This window comes from Choloepus didactylus, chromosome 13 (genome assembly GCF_015220235.1).
Source record: "Choloepus didactylus isolate mChoDid1 chromosome 13, mChoDid1.pri, whole genome shotgun sequence".
In the NCBI taxonomy this organism is placed as follows: domain Eukaryota; kingdom Metazoa; phylum Chordata; class Mammalia; order Pilosa; family Megalonychidae; genus Choloepus; species Choloepus didactylus.
Genome location: NC_051319.1, coordinates 98,138,979 through 98,164,126, shown reverse-complemented (window position 1 = coordinate 98,164,126; position 25,148 = coordinate 98,138,979). Strand labels below are relative to the sequence as shown.

The 25,148-nt window shown below is 45.1% G+C and overlaps 1 long non-coding RNA gene across 1 annotated transcript; it reads left to right on the top strand.

The window, feature by feature from the left end:
- Window positions 1-1,294: 1,294 nt before the first annotated feature.
- Window positions 1,295-13,983, top strand: LOC119508155. The gene is made up of 3 exons (XR_005211408.1): window positions 1,295-1,353; window positions 10,352-10,643; window positions 11,699-13,983. It is a non-coding gene; the product is annotated as an uncharacterized LOC119508155 (long non-coding RNA).
- The last annotated feature ends 11,165 nt before the right edge of the window (window positions 13,984-25,148 follow it).

Sequence of the window (25,148 nt, the reverse complement as noted above, 5' to 3'; positions counted from 1 at the left end):
AAGCAATCTCCTGGTCCTCGTTGCCTGGTACCTTTTACCAAGATCCAGGCAGGGTTTTTTTTTTATTAGCCACCTTTTCCCTTATTTCTATGGCAACTGTGGGAATGGGAGACTTGTTTCTGTGTGGGTTGTGCTGTTTTTATCTGACGCCATTTTATAGCTCTTCAGCTAGAACTGAATTTGGGCAGCAACTCAATTCATGGGGTGAGATGGAAATTCAGGACCAGCTAAATCACAGTAAGGGGGAGGGGGTGAAGCAATTCATCTCAGTTTCAGTCTCTTCATGCCTCCCAAACTAAAAAATAGAAGAAAATTCCTCCACTCTCTGCTCCTTAATTTTCTGAGATTCAGAGACAGCTGAGAACAACAGGAAGTAAGATATTTGAAAGACATTGCTAACCTTAGAAGTATAGTGGTCACCCTTAACGGATAGCTAGGGAAGTGGTTTTGAGTCAGATATAACAAAGACTAGCATCCATCATTTTTTGTTTGTTCATTTGAGCATTTATGTGCCAAGCACTGTGCTAAGGAATTGTGTATTAGTTATCCACTGCTGAGTAACAAATAGCTCCAAAACTTAATGACTTCAAAGAACACAATTTGTTATGTCAGTTTCTATGGATCAGGAATCCCACAGGCTTAGCTGAACCTCTCTGCTTTAGGGTCTTTTGCAGGCTGCCATCAAGATATTAATCAAGGCAGTTGACATTACAAGGCTCAACTGGGAAAGAATCCACTTCCAAGCTCACTCACATGACTACTGGCAGGATTCAATCCCTGGGGGACTATTGGACTGAAGACCTCAGTTTCTTGCTGGCCATTGAATGGAGATCACCCTTAGTTCCCGGCCACCTGGGCCTCTCCACATGGCATCTTGCTTCATCTGGGAAAGGACGAGAGAAGAGCCAGAGACAGGGCTAGCAAGAAGTAAGTTGCACTCTTCTGTAACTTAATCTGGGAAGTGACCTTCCATTACTTTTGCCATATTCTATTCATTAGAAGTAAGTCACTAGATTCAAGTGTGAGGCACACCTTGACATACATTACTGTCAGCTATCCACAGCATCCTCTAATACCCTAGCCCCTGCAGTCCATATCCATCCCCAGACAAATCTGCATGCAGAAATAAGCCTCTCCCTGGGCCATGAATACATAATCCCCTCACACCAAAGCATCAGGAAGAATTAAAAAGGAACATTTATTTCCCACTTATAATGTTTCCCAGGGGAAGGATTTCCCAGAGCACTCCTGGTCCCTTGCCCCACCCTTGACTCCCTCCTCCAGGTGGGGGCTGGGAGGTGCTGGTGCAGACCTGTGTCCTTTCTCTCCTTCACATCTGCCCACCTTCAGGAGGTGAGCATTTTTGATCTGCTTGCTTGGCTATCTTAGCAGAGCTCTTCTCTTCTGAGGGGGATGCCTGTTGTTTTGGTCGGGGAATTCAGTTCAAGGGATTTTTAACAAACCCTTTGCAGCACCTAAGCCAAGCCCTCTACCATAGCTTTTATCAGTAATTAAATAGCATTTTGATCTCCGTCTTCCTGATTCCTGTGTTTCCTTCTCAGTCAACACAGGGATCTGGTAGGGCTACCTACCACAGGCAACATGAACGGACTTCAGTTGTAAAAGGATCCCTTTGTCTGCTCTGCTGGGGATAGGATGTCGGGGTTAAAGGTAGAAGCACAGAGAACTGAGAGGCGGCTTTTGTGTGTGTCCAGGTAAGAGAGGATGGGGGTTCATTCAGGCTGTTGAGAAGCAGAGTGGTGACAAGTGAGGAGATTCTGGGTAAATGCTAGGGGTAGAGCTAACTGGACCCATTGAAGGCAAGATGTGAGAAAGAGAGAGGTCAAGACTTCATGCCTTGTGTGACCTGAAGGATGGACTTGCCATCTGGGACCAGGAAGGTTGCAGGTGGAGTGGATTTGTGAGAGGAAGAACAGAAGTTCAGGAACGGATTTGACAAGTTTGAGATGCCTGTTAGACATTGTGGTAGGTCGAATAATGGCTGCCCCAAATACGTTCACATCCTAATTCCTGGAACCTGTGAATATGTTAGGTTACATGGGAAAGAGGAATTAAGGCTGCAGGTGGAATTAAGGTCATTAATCAGCTGACCTTAAAATGGGGAGATTGTCCCGGACCATATGCAGGGGCCCAATGTCATCACACGGGTCCCTAAAATTGGAAGAGGGAGGCAGAATAAGAGGTCAGATTCGGAGAGAGATTTCAAGATGTTATGCTGTTGGCCTTGAAGATGTAAGATGGGGTCCACGAGCCAAGGAATGTAAGCACCTCTAAAATCTTGAAAAGACAAATGAATTGATTCTCTCTTAGAGTGTCCAGAAGGATCATGGCTCTGCAAATACCTTGATTTCATCCCAGTGAGATCCATTTTGGACCTCTGACCACCATAGCTGTAAGAGAATAATTGTGTTATTTTAAGCCACCAAGTTCATGGCAAGTTGTTAAAGCAGCAATTGGAAACTAAATCAGATTTCCAGTATTGTTTGACAAATGAATAAATAATATTAAATAATCCTGCAATGAGAGAGAGAGAGAGAGAGAGAGAGGGAATGAGGAGAGGAGAAGAGAGGGAGTATGTGTGTGTGTCCTGGACATGTGAATTCCTGGATCTAATCCCTGAGCCACTGATTCCCTCCTTCAAAAGGTAACCCATTATTCTTCCCCAACCATGTGAGGCACAAAGAATTTTTACTGCTTAGTCTAATTTGGGTTAGGTTTCCCTAACCAGCCACCTGGCTTATACATAGGTTTGTGGAGAGGTTTCAATAGAAAACCATCTCTAAAGGTCTTGGCAGATGTGCAGAGCTTTCCAGGCACTGCAGGTCATTAGAAGTCCAGTCTCATCCATTTAGAACTACAATCTCATCTTTAATTTAAACTTTATCTTCTCCCCTGCTTCTCGACTCTCCATATCACCAGCCAGGCTGGAGGCTTGGGGGACTTGAATGGTAGTCTGCTCTTTTATTCTTTCTCCCCATCCCTGATGTCAGGCTAGAGGGGGGTGTTTTGATCAGTTGCTGAGGGAGAGGGAAGGGAACGTGTGTCTCTATTCTCTGACTGCTCTTATCTTCCTCCATCTGTTGCCCGTTGCTGCTTCTCTGTTTGGGACTGATGAGGCTTTGCTGGCCTTTGTGTGGCAGGTGTCAAAATACGTTTCTCATGTGGGTGTGCGTCTGGGTCCTAGGAGGGGTGGGGGAAGCCCCCATACCCTGAACTCTGCTGATGACTCACAGTTCCAAAGATTTCCTCATCCTTGCCTTCCTGTCTTCTGTGCCCATACCCAGGATAGACTTGGGGTGATTTTCTGGTGGCAAATTCTGCCTTTCTTAATAAATCCTAGAGGATGCCTGAGTCACTTGGCCTTGTTTAAGTGTCCCTGTGAGACCCCGAGCTTTGAGATGAAGGGTCCTGCCCACTTCCTTTCTGTGCCCGGTGACATGGAACAGCTGCCAGTGTATATTTGTTGAATGAATCAACGAGGGCACTCGGCAGTGTTACAAGGCAGAGAAATCAAAAGCAAATGAGCTGGGGTGGCTCCAGAGAAACGGAGCTGGTAAGTATTGATCATCTGCCAGAGGTGTTGACAAAGGATGAGAAAGGAAGATTAGTGACACAGAGCCAAAGGCAGGGACTGGAGAAAAACAAGTTATGTTTATGTCCCCAGTGAGTTCAGAATATCCACTAAAACATTACTGACATTCGTTGTATCATTTAATCCTTGCAACCAACCTGTGGGAGTAGGTGTTATGAACCCATTGTGCTGATGTGAAGACCAGACTCCACAGAGACAAAGGCCCCTGCCCAAGGTCACACAGCAGCCCCTGGATTTTCTATGGTTATCAAGAAGCCACCATCAGCAAGAATCACTGAAGTTGCTTAACTTATAAAGGAGACTCATCCTGGCTGTTCTCCTCAGCTATTCTAGGAAAGCAGACAAGGCCAGGCCAGGCATGTTGGAAAATATCTCTGCCTCGAGGTTTGAAGATCCAGGACTCTGGCTTCAAACCATCAAAGTCATTGAAATGAAGCTACAAGGTTCTCCAGGAGAAAGAGGATGCTTCTTGGTAACTCATTTTTGTTTTTATTCCTCCATCCTATTTGGTCATCCCCCAACCTCCATGTCAGAGGGCAATGGTGGTTGAAGCCGAGTGGTGGGTACTTGGGAATCATTCTCTCTGCTTTGGTGTGTGCGTGGACATTTGCAAGGGCTGAGATTCCAATAGGAAGATGGATTCAGAGAGGCCTCATTTTACGCCTTGGAATGACGGATGACTTGGTGTCTGTATTCTTATACAGTCAGGGAGATGTTATTTCTGAAGTCTGTTTAGACAAGGGGTCAGCAAACTATGGCCAGCTATCTATTTTTGTAAATAAAGTTTGATTGAAGCACAGACACAGCATTCATTTATGTGTTGACTATGGCTGCTTTCCAGCTGCAATGGCAGAGTTGGGTCAATGCCACAGAGACCATATGACCCATCGAGCCTATGATGTTGGCTCCTTGGCCCTTTAAGTAAATGTTTGCAGACTTCTGATTTAGACTGATGGTGGTGGTGATGATGATGATGATGGTGATAGTGATGATGATTATGATGGTGATTATAATGATGATGATGATAATGGTGATGATGATGATAATGGTGATGATGATGGTGGCGATGATTATGTAAGTGATTCATCCCAAGGTAGGCCAAGGGATGTGTGAGGGCTTCCTTGGATCAGATGCGGTCCCAGTAGCAGAGAAGGTCCACCAAGTGTGGCTTTCAGGACTGCCAAGAGGGTTTCTTCTGGAAGGGCTGCTAGTGTTGAGTGGAGGGATGACCAAGGAATGAAGACCTAGGAGAGCATGGGCAGCCAAGCAAGAGCATCACCATCCTAGAATTACAGCCAGAGGGCCCTAGCAGGGGAGCCCCCAGAGACACCCCCTACCCCTACCCCCAGAAACACCCTTGGTAGTAAAAGCCAGTTTTGACCACCTGCCGGAGGCAGCAAATGCAAAGCCACACTGTCAAGTAAAATCTGTTGCCTTCCCTTTCCTCTCCTCTCCTTGACCCTGGGTGGGATATGAAAGAGCAGCTAGGGATTGAGGAGGGGGCAAGGGGAGCAGAGACCCTGCTGGTGGTCTCCACAAAAGGTGGCCTTAATTGTGGGAAGGGATGGGGAAGCAACTTTTCCTTTGCATGAAGATGGAGAAGTTGATTAATCCCCTGGGCTGGCACTGTGAGTCCCTGAAATGAAGCTGTGGCTGGTGACACAAGTGGCTGAGGTCAGTCAATATCACCCAAGAGAGAGGAATGGATGGGAGAGTCACGGGGCTTGCTGAGCTTTCATCCCGAGGCCTGGGAGAAACTTCCTCTCTCAAGCGCGAGACAGAAATAAAGTTGCCTTTGGACCACTTCCCACAAGTCACTCTAGTTCAACATAGCAGTTATAATGACAACGACAAATCCGTAACAATGAGCTCTTTATGGACACCATCCCCTGAGCTGATCTGTCTTTTGATCCTTCTCTGGTCCACCTCACTCTGCACGCTAGGCTCTAACCTCATTGAGGATGTACACTCACCTACACGCGATGCACCCACTCTGGTCTCTACCTGGGGACTAGCTCCTCCCCCCCTCTATCAGCTGACTGCCTCCTCCACCTTGAAGACTCCCAGAGCACCCAGTTTATTGCAGCCCCTGCCCCTGTCCCACTCTCTCACCCTTGTCTGGCCCTTATCACCATGCAAACAATTTCATTGATGTACCTCAGTCCGTGTTGACCTGCCATCTCCTCAGGCCTTGGAAGGCAGGACACTTAGCGTACTGTGTGTCCCCCAAAAAAATCACCTTTTCAAAATATTGGTTCATATGTATGTATATATATATTTTAACACAGTGCAAGTCAAATAAAACACATGTCTAAACTGGATTCAGGATGCAAGCCCTTTGTCTTGGATGGATGTTTTAGGAAACTGTCTGAAATCTTAACGTGGGTGCCAGGACCCCTGGCCTCCAGAGCTAAATGAGGAGAGAAGCTACCAGACAGAGAAACAGACCTGCAGAAGCTCCGGGGAGGGTTCCCGGGAAACCATCTCCACTTTCAGGGCTCGACCACGGACAGCCCTGCCTAACCACTCCCACTCCAGTGACACCACCATCTCTGCCACCCTCATGGTCAACAGCTGCCCAGACTCTGTTCCAATTGAGATCCAGAAGGAAGTCTGCCCGTGAGCACCAGCACATTATCAGACCAGTTTCCAGAACAGCATTCACACCCCATCCCTTGCCCCACTGGGAGCTTCAGTGCTGAGCTTCATCATTTTGGTGTCACTGTCTGCAGCTGACTAGGACTTTGATTTCCTTAAGCTCTCCTGTACCCCTCGGCTAACTCTCAGCAGGAAAGCTGGGAACTCAATTCTTAATTAAATTCCTTTGCTGCCGAAAATAACTAGACCTAAACACACACACACACACACACACACACACACACACACACACACACACACACACACACACACAGGATCTCCTGGTCTTTTTTTCTCTGTATCTGGCCAGGCTGGATATGGAGGGCATGGGAACCGGTGCAGCAAAAACCTGTTACACGTCAGGTCCTGTTCCGCCTGCTTTCCAGCCCTCATTTTGACCGAGCCACATTCCATGGTCATGCAGGGATATAGTTTGGGATAGTGAAAGACTGGGGTTCAAACCGAGCTCTGCCACTATCTGGCTGTGTGTCCCAGGGCAGGTCACTTCACTTCTCTGAGCCTCAGTTTCAGTATCCATAAGCAAGGATGATTATACTCACCCTGGAATTAAAGAAACACACAACTAAATGGTAATTGTCCAGTGAGGTGGTCCTGCTGATTCCCTCTTTACAAGGAGAGAAACAGCTTGGTGAGATGCAATGACTTGCCCCCAGCCACATGGGGTATTAGAGATTCAAAGCATGCTTGTGGATACCCAGTATCATGTCACTCAGATGTTTAAAATTCTTCAGTGTTTCCCATCATTTTAGGTCTGAGACCAAAACCAGGCCCCAAATGGCTTAATTCCTCCTCCTTGAAGTCCCTTCTTCTACCTCCCTCTTTTATCATTTTCTCTGTTCCAGCTATGCTTTCAATTCCTTGAACGCCCTATGATCCCTTCTGCCTCAGGACCTTTGCACATGCAGTTCCCTCTATGAGGATGCTTTTTCTGCAGCCACCTTCCTTTTTCCACCCTCCACCTTACACCTCCTTGTCCCTCAGCTCAGTTTCCTTTCAATGAGATGCCTTCCCTGCCTTGTCTTGTCTCCTATACGTCTCTCCATTTGTAATTACATATTCAAGTGTGGGATTACCATGACAACTGTCACTCACTTTATAAGCCTGGGAGCTCCCCAAGAGCAAATGTCAAACCTGTCTTATCCACCATTTGAGCCCCAGGCCTGGAACTGTGTCTGGTCCACAGTGGGGGCTCATTATACAGCTGTTGAAAGAATGAATGATTTAGTGGAGAAATGAATGTGTCCTTGTGTCCTCTGAAAGGAATTGCCATGGCCTTGGAAAATCCCATCCCTCAGCTGGAACCTTGGATAAAAAATAGTTCAGCTTCTCTGCCACTCGATGAAATGGCTTCCAGCCTCTGCCATAACTAATAAATAAGCAGCGGGCGCTCTGGAAAAATACAGCTTGTTGTGTAAATGCAGCACCCTGGGAGTGGAGATGTGAGGTGATGTCTGCCCCTCCTCCAGCCCCCCTCAATTCCTCTGCACCCCTCCCCCCAACCCTTTCCACCACTTTCCCCCTCCTTCCAAGGTTCTGGGCTTGGATGGGGGCTCTGACATCAGCCTCTGAGATAGAGCTTCCTTTTGTCCTTTCCCTGACAAACGAGCTGATCCTGCTTGCCTGGTGATGCATTTCTAGCAAAGCCACAGATCCTGCAGTGAAAGAGAAGTGAGATTTTGGCAGCAGCAGAAGTGACAGATCAAGTGGAGGCAGCTGTGTACTGGGGGCCCTTGGTTTTCTCAGTCTTAGGGTTTTGTTGCTTTAAGGAACAAGGTTGAGGGGAGATCTCTCTGTGTATTTTCCTATTTGAAAATACAACATCAGGGAAATTTGGAAAATAAGTGGGAAAATAAAATCACCCACAAATCTAGCCCCCTAAGGGTGCAACACTCTGTATTACACAGACTCCGTCCACAGGCAGCTCCGTATATGCATAGCCATGATCTTGGTGTTGGATCAGTTTGGCTTTTGCATTTTTCTCTCATTCCAGGGTCACGTGTAAGCATTTTTCAGGTGGATCCTTGGGGCTTGTAATGCCCAGCAACAAAGGCTGCAGAAGGCAACGTCCCCCTTGGTGGTGGTGCCCTGTCTCACCTCCCCACCTCATCTCCTGCCATCCCCCACTCCCCAGACCTCCCCCCACCTTCTGCTGCATACCCTCAGCCCCAAACTAGGGGCCAGCTGTGACAAAGGTCTAGTGTGCTGGGCAACTTTGGGCCAGTTAACAAACCTTCTGAATTGGAGGACAGTTAAGTGTGCATCTGTCATTGGCAGAGCTGCTTAAGGATAAACCCAGACAACTTGAGGTGCTACTAGCACCAAGCAATGTTGGCTTCCACCGGTGCCAGTGATGGGAGATGCTCCACAAACACCGAGTGACTTCATGGACCCGGGATCAGAGCCAACTCATCCATCAGGCACAGTCCCCATGGTGCCTAGCACCCAGAATATTTTTAGGGGCCCACAGAAATGTTTCAGTTTATTGTAAATGAAGATTGTAAAAATGAATGTCATCCATTCTGGATTATATTTGTCTTCATACCAAGGCAATTATAAAATATAATTTAAAAAAATTTTTTTTTATGGAGGAAGTGGCTCAGGGAAATCATAATACTCTGTCACTTGTGGGTGAGGCCCCAAATGAGGATCTTGCATATGTGGGTGTCATTATCCCCATTTAGGGGTGAAGAAACAGGTTCTGTGAAGGACTGAGCTCTACGAATCCTGAGCAGGAAGGGGCTTTGAGAGCTCCAATCCAAACCCCAGGAAATGGATCCAGCAAGGGCAGGGGACTGGCCCAAGGCTGCACGGAATTGGGATCAGAGTTTCATACCCAGCCTGGGTTCTCCTGACTCCAGCCAAAGCCCACATACCACCCCCAGAGAGACGGTGCTTCTTGTGGGACCCAGTAGGGCAGTTTCTGTCCCTACATTTGAATGGTGCTTTGCCCTGGCATCAGCCTGGGAACACACAGATGAATGCAAGGCAAACTCTGCCCTTGCTGAGTGCACAGTCTCGTGGGGGAAGCCGATGGGAGACGGAGCCAAGGGCTTCCCCAAGAGTGATGTTCCTGGTAAGACCTGAACGACGCACAGAAGTCAGACAAGTGAAGAGAGCATGCGTGTGTGCAGGACAGGGTAGGCACGGGTGGCCTAGGGCAGGGGTTACAGAACATTCCAGATGAGGGACAAGAAGCTTCAGATGCTAGAGTGGAAAGACCGGGCCAGTGAGCCTCAGGGATAGTGGTCAGGGATGAGGGAATGGGGGCTAGATCTCATCAGGCCTTGGGGCCCTTTATCAGGAGTTTGGAATTTATTCTACATGCAATGGAAGCTACCAGAAGATTTTAAACAGGGAAGCGTCTTGCTCTGCCTAAGTGTTTATATGATTACTCTGGCTGCTGCAGAGATCAGATTGGAGGGGAGGTAAAAGGGGTGAAAGGGAAATGGAGAGAGCTGTGAGGAGGCTGTTGTCCTCATCTGGGTTAAAGGTGTTGTAGGCTCAGTCCATGGTACTGGCAAAGAAGAGGCCAAAAAGGATTGGAGAGATTTAGCAGAGGAGAAAGAGTGATCATCTATTCTGGGGAGATTGAGGTTAGAGAGTGGGCCAGGGAAGGCGTCACAAAGGAGGTGATGCTGAGTAGGGTTTTGAAGACTGAATAGAAGTTTTCTCCATAAGCAAAGGCTGAGGGGTTTCTCTCAAGAGAGAGACCAATGTATATAACTTCACAGAAGGGGAGCTCTCAGTGGCTGGATGGTGCTGGACTATGAAGACTAAAGGGAAACACAGCAGAAGATAAGATTGCTGGGGAGTGGGGGCTACAAAGGGCCTCGGATATCGTGCCACGCTTTTGGACTTTGTCTTACAGACAATGGAGTGTTACTAAAGCCACACTCTTAATTCACACATTTAGTTTCAACAGAAGGACTGAGAATCATTTTACAGGCAGAAGGCATGAATGAATTACTCAAACACACCATAAAATCCATTTTAAAAAATCAAGAGCTGATAACGATGCCTGAAGGATGTCTTCCTGAGTTTCTCTAGATTACTTGCTCTCTCTTTACTCCTTCCCTCTAGCCTCTGTGAGTCGCCATGGGAGATGCTATGGCAGGAGCTAAGAATGGAAGAAACCTCCACAGGAATAAAACAGTGTAGACAAGACATAACACTGACCTTGAATGCAACCCAACCCAAAGGGCGGTACGACGGCCGTCAGTGAGAGCAAGCAAGATGACACTGACAAACTCAAAATTTGAACAAGGATGCTTTTAAGCTCAACACGTATACAAAGGAAATAACCAGCTCATCAAACCCATTGTTCTACATACAATGTTGCTAAGATGGAGCCAACTTTATAGAAGTATAAAAAGTGAGTCAACTTAAAGAAAATATTATGCAAATGATCATCTAGGAAGATGTTGACTGTAGTGTGAGGAAGTGAAGCTGGGGAAGCACTGAGTTCACTAAAACTTCTCTGGGGTCTGGGGGACGTGGCTGTTGTGAGCTGGACGTCAGCCTGGCCTGGGGCAGCAGGGGGTCAGAGCCAGTGGGGTTTGCAAATGCTGCTTTTCCAAGGGATTGAATGGGATGTTGATTGTTGATCACATTCCAGCTCCAACTTCACACATGCCCTGGGGTGTAAACACGGAGATGGCAGGCTGTCGGAGCTTTTCTCTAGAGCTCCATCTCTGCGTTGCCATCCTTGGTTGACAAAAAGGTCCTTGCCTCAAGGAAGGACCAACAAAGAGCAGAAGAATGGAGAGCCCTCTTCCCAGTCACACAACAAAACAATGGTAATAGCAATAACAACTCACATTTAATAACTAGCTTATGCTGTTCCAGCCCCTGCTCTGGCATATTTACATACACACACTCCCTAATTTATTCCTTACTCTCGCCTGGTGAGATTGGAGTGCTTGCCTCTGTTTTACAGATAAGGAAACTCAGGCTTAGAGAGATCAGGTCAGTTGCCCACGATCACACCGCTGTGGAGAGCTGGGATTCCAGCGCAATCAGGCTGATTCCAAAACCCAGAGATTGAATGAACAAGCTGGAGGAAGCAACGCTGCAGCCTGGAGGCTGGCTGGGGCCACAGATGAGTTTAGCTTGGCTCACTCTTTCATTCTTTTGTAATTGGTTGGCAACACCAAAGGGATTGTGAATTTTCACATGAAAATCCATGGTCCTGACTTCTCTGGCAGTGCTGGATGACTGAGCACCCTGAGCCCACCTCCCACCTGGTAACACCATGGTGCCACATTCCTACTGGCCTGTAGTGGGGCCTTGGCTCTGCACTTCTCTGCAGGCCCCACCAGTCCCTATCGCCCACTCACCCTGCCTGCCTTACCCATTTGTACAACCGAAGTTGCAGCCTCTTGAGTTTGGGATGCCTGATCAGCCATGTCTTTTTCTTCTTGGTCACAGGGACAATTTGGGAGTGCCAAGCAGGAAAGGCTGGAGTCATCTCCACTCAGCTGCGCCCATGCTCACCGAATCTGTGCACAAAGGTTTCCTGGGCCCAACATCCTCAATGGGGAAGCAGAGACTGGAGAGAGGAAAGGATGCATTTGTTTTTGATGGCTGCTGTAACAACTTACCACAAACACAGTGGCTTAAAACAGCACACATTTATTCTCTTACAGTTCTGGAGTCCAAGTCCAAAATGGGTTTCACTGGCTAAAACCAAGGTGTCAGCAATCTGTATTCCTACTGGAGGCTCCAGGAGAGAATCCGTTGCCTCGCCTTTTCCAGCTTCCAGAAGCCACCAGAATCCTTGGTCCATGGCCCCTTCCTCCATCTTCAAAGCCGTCAGCGTAGCACATCTTCCAATCTCTCCTACCTCCCTTTTAGGAGGACCCTTGTGGTTACATCAGACCCACTCTGGTAACCCAGGATAATCTCCCTCCTCTCAAGGTCCTTGATTAAATTACATCCCCAAATCCAGGTAAGGCAGCACACCCATAGGTTCTGGGGATCAGCTTTGGGGGCCATTATTCAGCTGACCCCATGGGGCCTGCCCAAGGTAGTTGGAGTGATAGGAATAGCAAGGAGCTGAACTCAGGCCTACATTTTTCTTGGTGCCCTTCCTACAACACTGCACTGTCTCCTTGAAAAGAAAAGAAACTGTCTGAATCCTGATGTTTTTCTAGTGACTGGGCAGGAGCAAGGATTTGAGTAAAAACTGAGTAAGTGGAACCTGAAATCACAAGGAGCCACGGGAGGTGGGTCCTCAATGGGGAAGCACAAAGGTGACCTCGTATGGGAGCACAAATGGGCACAGGGAAGCAATTTGGGCATTGCCTATGCGCCTGTGTTCACCAGCAACACCTCCTGCCCTGGCAGACACCCTGCCAGACACCCTGCCACTTCTCACTGTGCCAGCTTCCCACCTCCAAGTCAACACTCTGAGGACCTTTCCTAAAATGCAAATTGGAACAATTCCCTCCACCCTTCTGATGGCTCCAGGATAAAATCCAAGCTCAGTGGTCAGCATCCAAAGGCCCCGTGCCTTGCCTCTCAGCACTACCTCCACCCTTGGGACCTGGCAGGAGCACTGGACTGCAGGTCAGAAACTTAGGTGCTCCCCTTGCACCGACTGCATCAAGCACACTTACATTTTGTATACAGTTTCTCTTCTTCTTGGCATGGCCCCATTTTACAAATGAGGAAAAGAGCCCAGAGAGGTTGAGTGGTTCCTCCAACATCACACAGCAATGCCACATAGCTAGTCAGAGGGAGACCTGTGATTTGCACCCAGCTTGTTTTGGCTCCCCTGAGGCCGGCTTCTTTGGCCCTTAGCCAGGGCTGGGCAAGCAGCCTGGGTTGACAAATGCGGGTGGAGGGAGTGATGAGTATATGCCTTCCCAGCAGCCGGAAATGGGTTTTGTAAGCATCTTACAGCTCTGCCTCCAGCAGCCTCCTGTCAGGAAGCATCATAAATTGAAAGCCTGGAAAGTCACCACCCCTGTTCTGTTTCTCCCATGCTGGCAGACTCATTTACAGCACATGATTGGGGCTTAAAGCAGCAAAGGTTGTGCCAGCCTGCCAGGATTTGGCTCCCTGCCGCAGCGGGCTCTGCCCAGCTCCAGGACACAGTTGGCAGCTGTAACTCTCTGTGAAGACAGAGAGACCTGGGTGCAAATCCTCTTCCTGCCACCTACCAGCTGGAAGGCTACGGCAAGCAAGTGACATCCCCTTTCTGTGTTCGCCCCGTCCTCTCCCTCTGAGGCTTCCTCTCACTCTTAAATGATGGCGAACTGCACAGGTGAAGCAAGTCAGACTCACCCTGATGAGGACAGTGTATCAGCCAGCAGGAGCCACAGCAGCCTGCAGGGCCCTAGAAGCTCCAAACCCACCAGCTCAGAAAAATCATTTCACTTGCAACCCAAGTTCAACACCAAACCCTCCTAATTGTTCCTCCTGGGTGTAGCTATCAAAGCCGTGGGTGGCGTGGTCCACTGTTTATTTGCCTATGGCTCTTAGGATTATTTTCATCCCGTCATTAGCAGAAGGAGGGGGCCCTGGCCAGAGTAGCCTGCTAGGTCTAGCCTGGACATACCAGCTTCATCCTAGCCCTCTGCTCTGCTTGCCCAAACTCCAACTGTGTTCTTAGCTCACTGTGTACAGCTACTCTATTCCATTCTATTTCTAATCCCCAAACATGCAAAGTATTTGCAATATGCATACATGTCATTTTATGTTTATAAACTCTTCAACCGAATGCATTTTGGTGGACTTCTTGATTGGCTCATATCAGAAACTTTCCTTCTTTTCAATACCAGCCCACATTCCAAGCCTGGGACATTTACAGTGCAGGGATATTACCTACAGCTCAGGGTTGTGTCAAATTTTCATTCTTTCATTCAATACATTTTATTGAAGACCTACTGTGTACCAGACAAGTTGTTAGGTGTGGGGAATACAACAGTTCCTGCCCCCAGAGCGCTCAAGGTTGAGTAAGGAAGACAGGTAGTAGAGACTGTCACATGAGCAAGAATATACTAACCTGTCCCGTCAGGCTCTGTGAAAGAAATATGATGGGTTGCTATAAGAGAGGGGCAAGAATATGTTAGAACTGGAGACAAGGCAAGGAAGATGGGGGTGAGGGAGGGGCAGGGATCAAGGCCCAGGGCTCAGCCCTATGAGCTCTCCCAGATGGTGGCCCGTCCCAGCCTCAATCTTCCATCTGTGGAATGGGTGTGGCAGCCTTTCTTCTTTGCAGGGCTCTTTGAGGGTTGAATGAGGTCATGCACATAAAGGATGTTTTCTAGCAGACTAAACATTCAGGGCAGGATCGCTGTGTGTGTCTGTGTGTGAGAGGGTCTGGTGGGTGGGGTGGGCTCCGCTGCAGAGCCCATTGGCTCTGGAAGACAGCCCGTCTGGGTTGCAATCCCAGCTCTGATTTGCAAGTCGTCTATCTCTGCGGAAGGCTCCCCTTGGGTCTCTACAGGACAAGCCCAGGACCACCAGCCTGGGACAAATGCCAGCTGCAGGAGCCTCCTGGTCCCAGGGCACCTCCGGGGAGGCCCACATCGCCCTGGACCAGCAAGCACCGGAGCTAGGCCGCAGACTCAGCTACCACTCAGAGGACTCAGACGTGTGGTTTGTGCAGGGCTGACACAGCCCCTCTCTGAGCCCGGATTTCAACGGTGGGTGGACTTCTGGGCTGAACCTGGACAGAACGGAGACGCTTGACGCTCCATTTGCTTATAGCATTTCACCCTAGAAAATGCTCTCCCATCGGGGAGGGTACCCGATGGAGGGGTGGGGTGGGCGAGTGACTGGGGAGTCACGGCGGAGGTGAACAGGCTTCTTGGCTGCTCTGGGAGATCCGGGGGAACAAGCAGCCCAAGCGGTGGGCGTGGTCTGCGGGGAGTCCTGTCCGGGGTTGGCAGGGCTCTGGGGGCCCCTCTCCCTCAGCGACGAGGAGGGAGCAGCGCAAGCCGCAGATGGCGCAGTACCCGGCTTCGCCAGGACAAAGGCAGCCGCGGGACGTCGGTGAGCGCACGCTGCCCCCTGGTGGTGAGCGGCTTCGTGCGCAGGAGCAATCCACCTGCCCCTTTGTTTTCGAATTTCCCTCGCGCCAGCGCTTGCTGGGGATTCTGGAACAGAGAACACCAGGGGAAAGGAGGTTCGAACCCCAGCACTGTCACTCGCTGGCTACAAGATCTGGCAGACTCACCAGCCCGCTCAGAGCTCGTTTTCTTCCCGTGTAAAATGGGGGCGAGGAGCATAGCTGTCTCATGGGGAATTGGCCGCACTCCTGCACACACAGCCCAGAGGCTGGCTGACACCTGCTTGCCTCTAACCCTCCCCACCACCATCTCTGTTATCGCTCTCATCTTAACCTTGAGGAATCCACTCAGTCACCTTTTTATGAGCGCAACTATGATTTTAGAAATTTGGGGCCGGGCATGTATGGGTCAAGGCAGAACACAGGGCATAATATCCTGACTTGCCCCATCCCCTCCTTGCCCTTCTTTCTCTCCCCCTCTTCCTTCTCAGCATCCCTCACAGAAGCAATCACCTTTTCCCCCTTGTCTCCATACCATCCATTTAGAGAACAACTTTTGTTGCTTGGGCATGCCTCAGGGTTTCACGCTACACACCCAGACGTTGTTCCAAACAAATGCTATTCTCCTGGGAAGAATCTCAATGAATGAAATGTCCTTCATAGTGACACGTGGGAAGTGTGTGGAGGTGAATTTATGCTCATTTTCTCCATTCTTTTAACATATCCACTGCTTATTCATCATATAGCTGCTGTTTCCTTCTTTTATTTGATCATTTTCTGTCTCACCAGTTACAGGAAAGAAGTGAGGAAGGAAGGAAGGGAGTGAGGGAAGAGAGAAAAAGAAAGAAAGAAAAAGAAAGAAAAGGTGAAGATATAGGACATCCCCGCACTATAAATGTCCCAGAAGAAGGAAAGAAAAAGAAAGAAAAGATGAAGGGAGGGAGGGACGGAAGGAAGGAAAGAAAGAGACTCAAAATTGTCTCATTCTGTCTCCCTTACAGGTATTTATGTGATGTAGTGAACTGAGGACCAAAAACATCTGCAAATATGATTGACAATGTTTAAAAATCAGAACATTTCACATAAAAATGTGGGTTTCCATTTTCCCTTAAAAAATGGCACCCTGGGTCTGCTTTCCAGTGGAGTGACAGAAGCCCATTTTCAACATGGCTTTGGCTTTCCAGTTTCCCACACAGACAGCCCACCCACCTCATCACTCATCATTGTACCTGCCCAAGAGCTTCAGTCCTCTGAGCTTGAGATCCCTACTTTGGGAGAAAGGCACATGCTACAGCCCCAGAAATCTTGGCAGGAAAGAAGAGGCCTTCAGAGGCTCAGGAACACAGGACTATAGAGGTGGGTAAAGCTGGGATCCAGACAGACCTGGGCTGTTTGTAAGCTGTGTGTGACCTGGAGCAAGGGGCTCTCCTTCTCTGTGCCTCAGTTTCCTCCTCTGTGGCATGGACTAGTAATGCCTACTGCCCAGGGCTGTGCTAGGGTTAAATCAGACGGAGGCACATAGAGGCCCTGGGTAAGTGCCAGGTTCCCACCTATCCTGGCCTCGGGAGATTTCATGGAGCAGGGTGCTCACTTGGTGTCCAGCTCCTTTCTTCACTGCTACCTGGAGAGTCTACCTCTTCAGACAGCCTTTTAAAAGTCAGGCAGCATACCCCCTATGTGGAACCTGACTCCCACGAGTGTAAATCTCTCTAGCAATGCAGGATCCGACTCCTGGGGATGAATCTGGACCCGATACCGTGGGATTGAGAACATCTTCTAGACCAAAAGGGGGATGTGAAATGAAACAAAATAAAGTTTCACTGGCCGAGAGATTTCAAATGGAGTCAAGAGGTCACTCTGGTGGACATTCTTATGCACTATATAGATAACCCTTTTTAGGTTTTAGTGCATTGGAATAGCTAGAAGTAAATACCTGAAACTATCAAGCTGCAACCCAGTAGCCGTGACACTTAAAGATGATCGTATAGCAATGTAGCTTACAAGGGGTGGCAGTGTGATTGTGAAAACCTTGTGGATCTCACTCCCTTTGTCCAGTGTATGGGCAGATGAATAGAAAAATGGGGACAAAAATTAAATGAAAGATAGGGTGGGAGGGGGGATGCTTTGGGTGTTCTTTTGTACTTTTATTTTTTATTCTTATTTTTACTTTTTCTGGTATAAGGAAAACATTCAAAGACTAGATTGGGGTGATGAATGCACAACTATATGATGGTACTGAACAGTTGTTTGTACACTTTGGATGATTGTATGGTATGTGAATATATCTCAATAAAGCTGAATTTAATTTAAAAAATTTCTTTAAAAATCACTGAACTGTTAAAAAAAAAAAAACAAAAAAAAAAACCAAAACAGCCAGGCAGCAGTGGGAAGGGTCCTGAGCTAGGAATCAGGAATTTGGGATTCATCGATTCATCTAGCCCCAGCTTTGCAACACAAACCTTCTCCATGACCTTGGGCAGCTTGCCTCATTCTCCTGGCCTTGATTGCTCTCTAATTGGAATGAAGGCAGCAGGAGCACCACAGTGGGGGCCCCTCAGTGGGGAGGGGAACTGATATTTGCAGAGTCCCCCCCCCCCCCACCAAGTGCAGGGTCTCCCGGGAATACCAGCATCCAGCAGGTGGTCCCAAAAGGGTCCTGCACCTGGTCAAGCATCACAGCAACCTGTTCATAGGTGGAGGGATGGTGTCCATTGTACAAAAGAGGAAACTGAGGCCAAAAAGGGGAATGGTCATGCTCAAGTCACACCAGTTGGAGACAGAAGATCTGCATTTGAATCCCAGACCTTCCCTGCAGAGTCTTTACTTTTCCCCTCTCCTCTGCCTTGTCTTCTGTGAGGGAGGACAGAGCTACCTCAGAGTGCAGTTTGTGGGCAGTCAATCCCAGCTCTTCCAGGTTGAAAACTCTCTGACCCGACTCAGACCACCAAAGTTTCTGGAATGAGTTTGAGGGAAAGTATTCTACGTGTATCCACAAGGAGAGGCGGGTGTATGGGGGAATTCGGGTCTGGAGAGGAAACCAGTACATATGGATATTTAGAAAATCCTTTGATTCTGAACTAATCCCTGAGAGGGTAGACAGTGAGTTAATGGGAAAGCATTCATTCATTCATTGATTCACTCATTCATTCATTCACTCCTTCATTTATGCATTCATTCATTTGTTCAGGATATATGTACTGAGTACCTAATAATTGCCAGGCTTACAACTGGAGTCCCATCAGAGAACAAAAGAAAGTCCTCGCCTTCATGGAACACACACGTGGGAGAGACGTAGCAAATTCATAAACAAGGTGCACAAACCCTGTCAGGTGGCAGTGAGTGCTAGAAAGAGCAAGATGGCAGAGTAACGGGATGGAGCATGTCTAGGAGGTGGGGAGGCTGGTACCCTTTGCATACGGTTCCCACATACCTACACTTAGTTAACCCTATTATTAACATCTCATATTAATATGGTGCATTTGTTACAATTCATGGACTTTATTCGGCTTTCCTTAGTTTTTATATAAAGTCCTTTTTCTCTTACAGGATCCCATTCATAATACCATTATTTACATTTAGTCATCATGTCTCTGTCAGGCTCCTTTTGGCTGTAAACAGTTGCTCAGAATTTCCTTGTTTTTGATTACTGAAGCATCTGAGAAGTACTAGTCAGATATTTTGTGGAATGTCCCCCAGAAGGGATTTATGTGATCTTTTTTTCCCTTGATTAGATTCAGGTATTTGGGAGGAAGAGCACAGAGGTAAATTGCTATTTAAATCACAACATTTCAAGGGTACATAGTGTAACTTGACTTACCACTTTGACATTGACCTTGATCACCTGGCTGAGATACTATTTGTCAGATATCTCCACTGTAGTTACTCCATTTTCCTCCTTTCCAAACTCACCTCCCCTTTTTTTAAATTTTTAAATTACTGTGAGAAATATCTTGTCACACCAATCTCTTTCTCCTTAGTATTCCCTTATAGCTGTGTTTTCTACTTTGCATTATTTTAGGCTAAATTTTATTTTTTTAATTAAAAATAATTACAAACCCACCCCATGCCCCCATCTCCTCCTCTCCTGATAAGCACTAGTCTACTTTCTATTGTCTGCAAATTTGCTATTTCTAGTCATCTATTATAAGTGATATCATACAATTTTTGTCTTTATATGCCTTGCTTATTTCACTGAGCATAATGTTGTCAAGTTTCTTCCATGTTGCAGCCTGTCTTATAATTTCCTTTATTCTTATGGCTAAATAATATTCCACTGTGTGTATATACCACATTTATTTATGCATTCATTTGTTGATGATACTTGGGTTGTTTCCAGCTTTTGGCTATTATGAATAATATGCTTATAAACATTTGTGTACAAGTGTCTTTTTTTGTGACCCCATTTTCATTTTCTCTGAGTATATACTTAAAAGTGGGATTGCTGAGTCAAGTGGTAATTCTATATTAACTTTTTGAGAAGTGACCATATTGCTTTCCAGAGTGGCTGCACTATTTTACATTCCCGCTAACAATATACTAGAGTTCTGGTTTCTCCACATTCTTTCCAATGCTTGTTATTTTCAGTTTTTAAAAGATAATAGCCATCTCTGTGGGTGTGAAGTGTTATCTCATTGTAGTTTTACTTTGCATTTCCTTGATGTCTAATGATGATGAACATTTTTTCATGTGTTTTTTGGCCATTTGTATGTCTTCTTTGAAGAAATCTCTATTCAAGTCCTTTGCCCATTTTATAATTGGGTTGTTTGTCTTTTTGTTGTTGAACTGTAAAAATTCTTTATATATTCTAGATATTAAACCCTTATTGTACATATGATTTGAAACTATTTTCTCCCATTCTGTAGATTGTCTTTTCACTTTCTTTATCATTTCCTTCAATGCACAAAAGTTTTTAATTTTGATGAAGTCAGTTTTTATCTATTGCTTCTTTTGTTGCTAGGTTGCTAGTGCTTTTTGGTGCTATATCTAAGAATCCATTGTCGCATCCCAAGTCATGAAGATTTGCCCCTATGTTGTCTTCAGAGAGATTTATAGTTTTAGCTCTTATATTTAGGTCCATTTTAGTCCTTGATCCAATACAACTTCATTGAGTTGATTTATGTATATGATATGAGGTAGAGGTGTAATTTCATTCTTCTGCATGTGGGTATCCAGTTTTCCTAATACAATTTGTTGAAGAGATTATTCTTTCCTCCTCTGCATGTACTTAGCATCCTTGTCAAAAGCCAATTGGTGATCAATATGGCAACAGAAGACATCTTCTGATAAAGCATCCCCAGAAATTTCACAAATAAAAGGACAAATCCTGCTTGCTTAGAAATTTGGAGGATGGCAGAGACTGTAGAATGACTCCATGAATGCTGAATCAAAGATAAAAAACAAACATCAGGTAGGAAAATTTTGCTCAGGATCACTTGTTGGTTCCCATCCCTCCCCCCACCCCACAAATACAGTCCTATGCAGCTTGGGAGTCACACAGAAGCAGCATGTCCTGGGTCCCTCCCATTATGGACAGGCTATAGAGCTACTCACAGCAGCAAGTTAGAACTCAATGCATATCCAGGCACAGGGACCTAAGTCCACAGAGACTCAGGGTGGAAAACAAGCCAATGAGGAGTGCTGCATACAAAATGGGCCCGGGGAGCAGGGGAGAAAAAAAGAAAGAGATTGTCAGAGAACAGCTGGCAAGAACGGTTGTGCCTTCACTCATCCAGTTTCAGTCCTCTAATTGCAAAAGGGACTTTTCTAAAATGACCCACCTTTCTGGATTAGTCAATCCTCTGGCTCTCCGGGGCAAGATATCTTAATGGGGAAGAAACCAGAGGCAGAAAAGCCTCACAGAAAAAATAGCAGGTGGGGAAGAGTTAAACTGAGCTGCTGTAAGATAAGATGGGTCCTCAAAATGAAAAGCATAAGGAAAACAGGGCACTGGCTGAGGGATAGAATTTAAACAAATCATAGGGACTAGGGAAAAAATTCTGGACAAAAACAAATGGAACAGATCAAGATCCCAAGAGAGGGAACAGAGGAAGGGAATTCTCCTCCTGGATGTGAAACAAAAGTACAATCTTAAAAATTGCATCACATATCCAGGACAAGAATAAGATGAAGAAGAGCTGAGAAAATCTAAACACTTAAACATAGGCTATTCTAATGGTCTAGAATAAGTCAGATCAATGTCAAAGAAGAGCCTTAACACAAAGACAATCAACAAAAAAGTCCTAGACAAGAGGTAGAAATGGACCTTCAGAATTAACTCATCAAGATGATCAGATGCCTAGACATTGGCAAAAAAATTACAAGCCATACTAAGAAGCAGGAATACATGGCTCAGCCAAGGGGACAAATTAAAACTTCAGAGGAGACTCACAAGTTGGAACAACTAATCAAAGATCTCCTAAATCAATTCAAGGAGATAAAGGAAATATGGATAAAGAGCTAAAGGATATTAAGAAGACATTATGTGAGCATAAAGAAGAATTTGAAAGTATAAAAAGAAACATAACAGAAATTATGGGGATGAAAGTCACAATAGTAGAGATTAAAAATATACCAGAGACATACAACTGAGATTTGAACAGGTAGAAGAAAGAATCAGTGAACTAGAAGTTATAACAATTAAAACCGTACAGTCAGAAGAACAGATAGAGAAAAGAATAGAAAAAATTGAACTGTTTGTCAGGGATTTGAATGACAGCAAGAAGCCCACAATCATACACATCATGGGTGTCCTGGAAGGAGAAGAGAATGGAAAAGGAGCAGAAAGAATATTTGAGGAAATAATGGCCAAAAATTTCCCAACTCTTAAGAAAGACATAAATATCCATGTCTAAGATGTGTAATGTACTCCAAATAGAGTAAATCCTTATAGATATACCCTGAGACACATACTAATTAGAATGCCCAATGCCAAAGAGAAAGAGAGAATTCTGAAAGGAGCAAGAAAAAGCGATTCATCCCATACAAGGGATCCTAAATAAGACCAAGTGCTGATTTCTCAACAGAACCCATGGGGATGAGAAGGAAGTCATATGATATATTTAAGTTACTGAAAGAGGAAAAACTGCCAGCCAAAAATTCTTTATCTGGCAAAACTGTCCTTCAAAAATGAGGTAGAGTTTATCACTGCCCTCCCCCTTATATGGGACATGACTCCCAGGGGGGTGGAACTCCCTGACAATGTGGGACATGCCTTGCAGTGATGAGCTTGGCCCTGGCATTGTGGGATTGAGAAGGCCTTCTTGGACCCAAAGAAGGAAGCAAAATGAAACAAAATAAAGTTTCAGTGGCTGAGAGATCTCAAATAGAGTCAAAAGGTCATTCTGGAAGTTATTCTTATGCATTATATACATATCCCTTTTTAGTTTTTAGTGTATTGGAATAACTAGAAGGAAATACCTGATGAACTGCAACCCAGTAGCCTTGATTCTTGAAGACAATTGTATAACTATGTAGCTTACGCTATGTGACTGTGTGATTATGAAACCCTTTATATGGTGTACAGACAGATGAATAGAAAAATGAGGATGGAAAGTAAATGAATAATAGGGAGGAATGGGGGGATGGGATGCTTTGGGTGTTCTTTTCCACTTGAACTTTTATTCTTATTCTTTTTTTGTGTATGGCAATGAAAATGTTCAAAAATTGAATGTGGCGATGAATGCACAACTATATAATGATGCTGTGAACAACTGATTGTACACCAGGGATGAATGTATGGTATATCTCAATAAAATTGAATTTTTAAAAAATGAGATAGAGTTTAAAATATTCACAGATAAACAGAAACTAAGAATGTTCATCAACAAAAGACCTGCCCTAAAAGAATTAGTAAAGGGAATTCTGCAGGTTGAAAGGAAAAGACAGGCTTGGAGTAGTGTGAAGAAATTAAGATCGTAAGTAAGATTAATTAAAAGGGTAAATGTAATACTCATTAGTACTATATCTTCAATATACAACTTTACTCTTTATTCATATGTGAATCAATACAGTTGAATAAGAAAAAGGCATATTTCTTGATAATGGAAGGACAAAATATAAAGTGGTAAAATGGGGGGGGGGACGACATAGTGAGGGGAAAGAGAGGGATAGTGGAACAGAAAATATGTATGTGATTGAAGCTAAGTTGATATCTTTTCTAATAAATAGGTTATAGATGTAGGTTATGTAATCTAACCCACAGGGTAACCACATAAAAAGCATTTAAAAATATACAGAAACTGAAATGAGGAAGGGATCAGCCATATATATCACAAAAGATCAATTATACAGAAAAGGAGGTTTGTAATAAAGTAAAAGAAAGACCGAAAAACATTATGACATATGAAAACCAAAGGACAAAATGACTAAAGTACTGCTTTTACAGTAATAACAGTGAATGTTAATAGTTTAACTACCAAATCAAAAGACACAGGTTGGCAGAATGGATAAAAAGCATGATCCAACTATATGTTTACAAGAGACTCACCTAAGACACAAAGACACAAATAGGTTGAAAGCGAAAAGATGGAAAAAGATATTCCATACAAATAGTAACCAAAAAAGAGCTGGAGTAGCTATCCTAATATCAGACAAAATAGACTTTAAGTCAAAAGCTGTAATAAGAGACAAAGGACACTATATGTTAATAAAAGGGGCACACCACCAAGAAGAAATAACAATCATAAACATTTATGCACTTAACCAGATTGCCCCAAATACATGAGGCAAATACTAGCTAAACTGAAGGGAGAAATAGACACCGCTACAATAATAGTTGGAGACTTCAATACACCACTCTCATCAATAATTAGAACATCTAGGCAGAACATCTGTAAGGAAACAGAGAACTTGAATAATATGATAAATGAACTAGACTTAACAGTTATATGTATGACATTGCACACCAAAACAGCAGAACATACATTCTTCTAAAGCATTCTCCAAGATAGACCAGATGTTTGGTCACAAAAAAAGTCTCAAAAAATTTAGAAAGATTGAAATTATATAAAGCAGCTTCTCTGACTGTAATGGAATGAAGTTGACAATCAATAACAGGTGGAAGACTGGAAAATCCACATATATATGGAAGTTAAATAACACTCTCTTAAACAATCAGTGGGACAAAAGAAGAAATTGCAAGGGAAATCAGTAAATATTTTGGGGTGAAAGAAAATGAGAACACAACATATCAAAACTTATGAGATGCAGTGAAGACAGTACTGAGAGGGAAATCTGTAGCACTAAATGCTTACTTTAGAAAGGAAGAAAGAGCTAAAATCAAAGACCTAACTTTCCACCTGGAGGAAACTAACAGCAAACTAACCCCAAAGCAAGCAGAAGGAAAGAAATAGCAATAATTAGAGCAGAAATAAATGGCATTGAGAATTTAAAAAAAAACTGCATAGAGAACAAAATCAAAAGTTGGTTCTTTGAAAAGATCAATAAAAATTAACAAAACCTTAGCTATACTGACAAAGGGAAAAGGAGAAAAGACACAAACATAATCAGAAATGAGAGGTGGGGGGATATTACTACTGACCCCAAAGACAGGAAAAGGATACTGTGAACTACTGTTTGCCAACAAATTAGACAACGTAGATGGAATGGACAAATTCCTAGAAACACATGAACAATGTACACTGACTCTAGAAGAAACAGAAGACCTCAACAGACCAATTACAAGTAAAGAGAGTGAATCGATCATATAAAACCTCCCAGGCAAAGCTCAGGACCACAGGGCTTCACAGGTGAATTCTACCAGTCATTCCAAGAATCATATCAATCTTGTTCAAAAGCTTCAAAAAAAAAAAAAAAAAAAAAAAACAACCAAAGAGGAGGGAACCCTACCTAACTCACTTTATG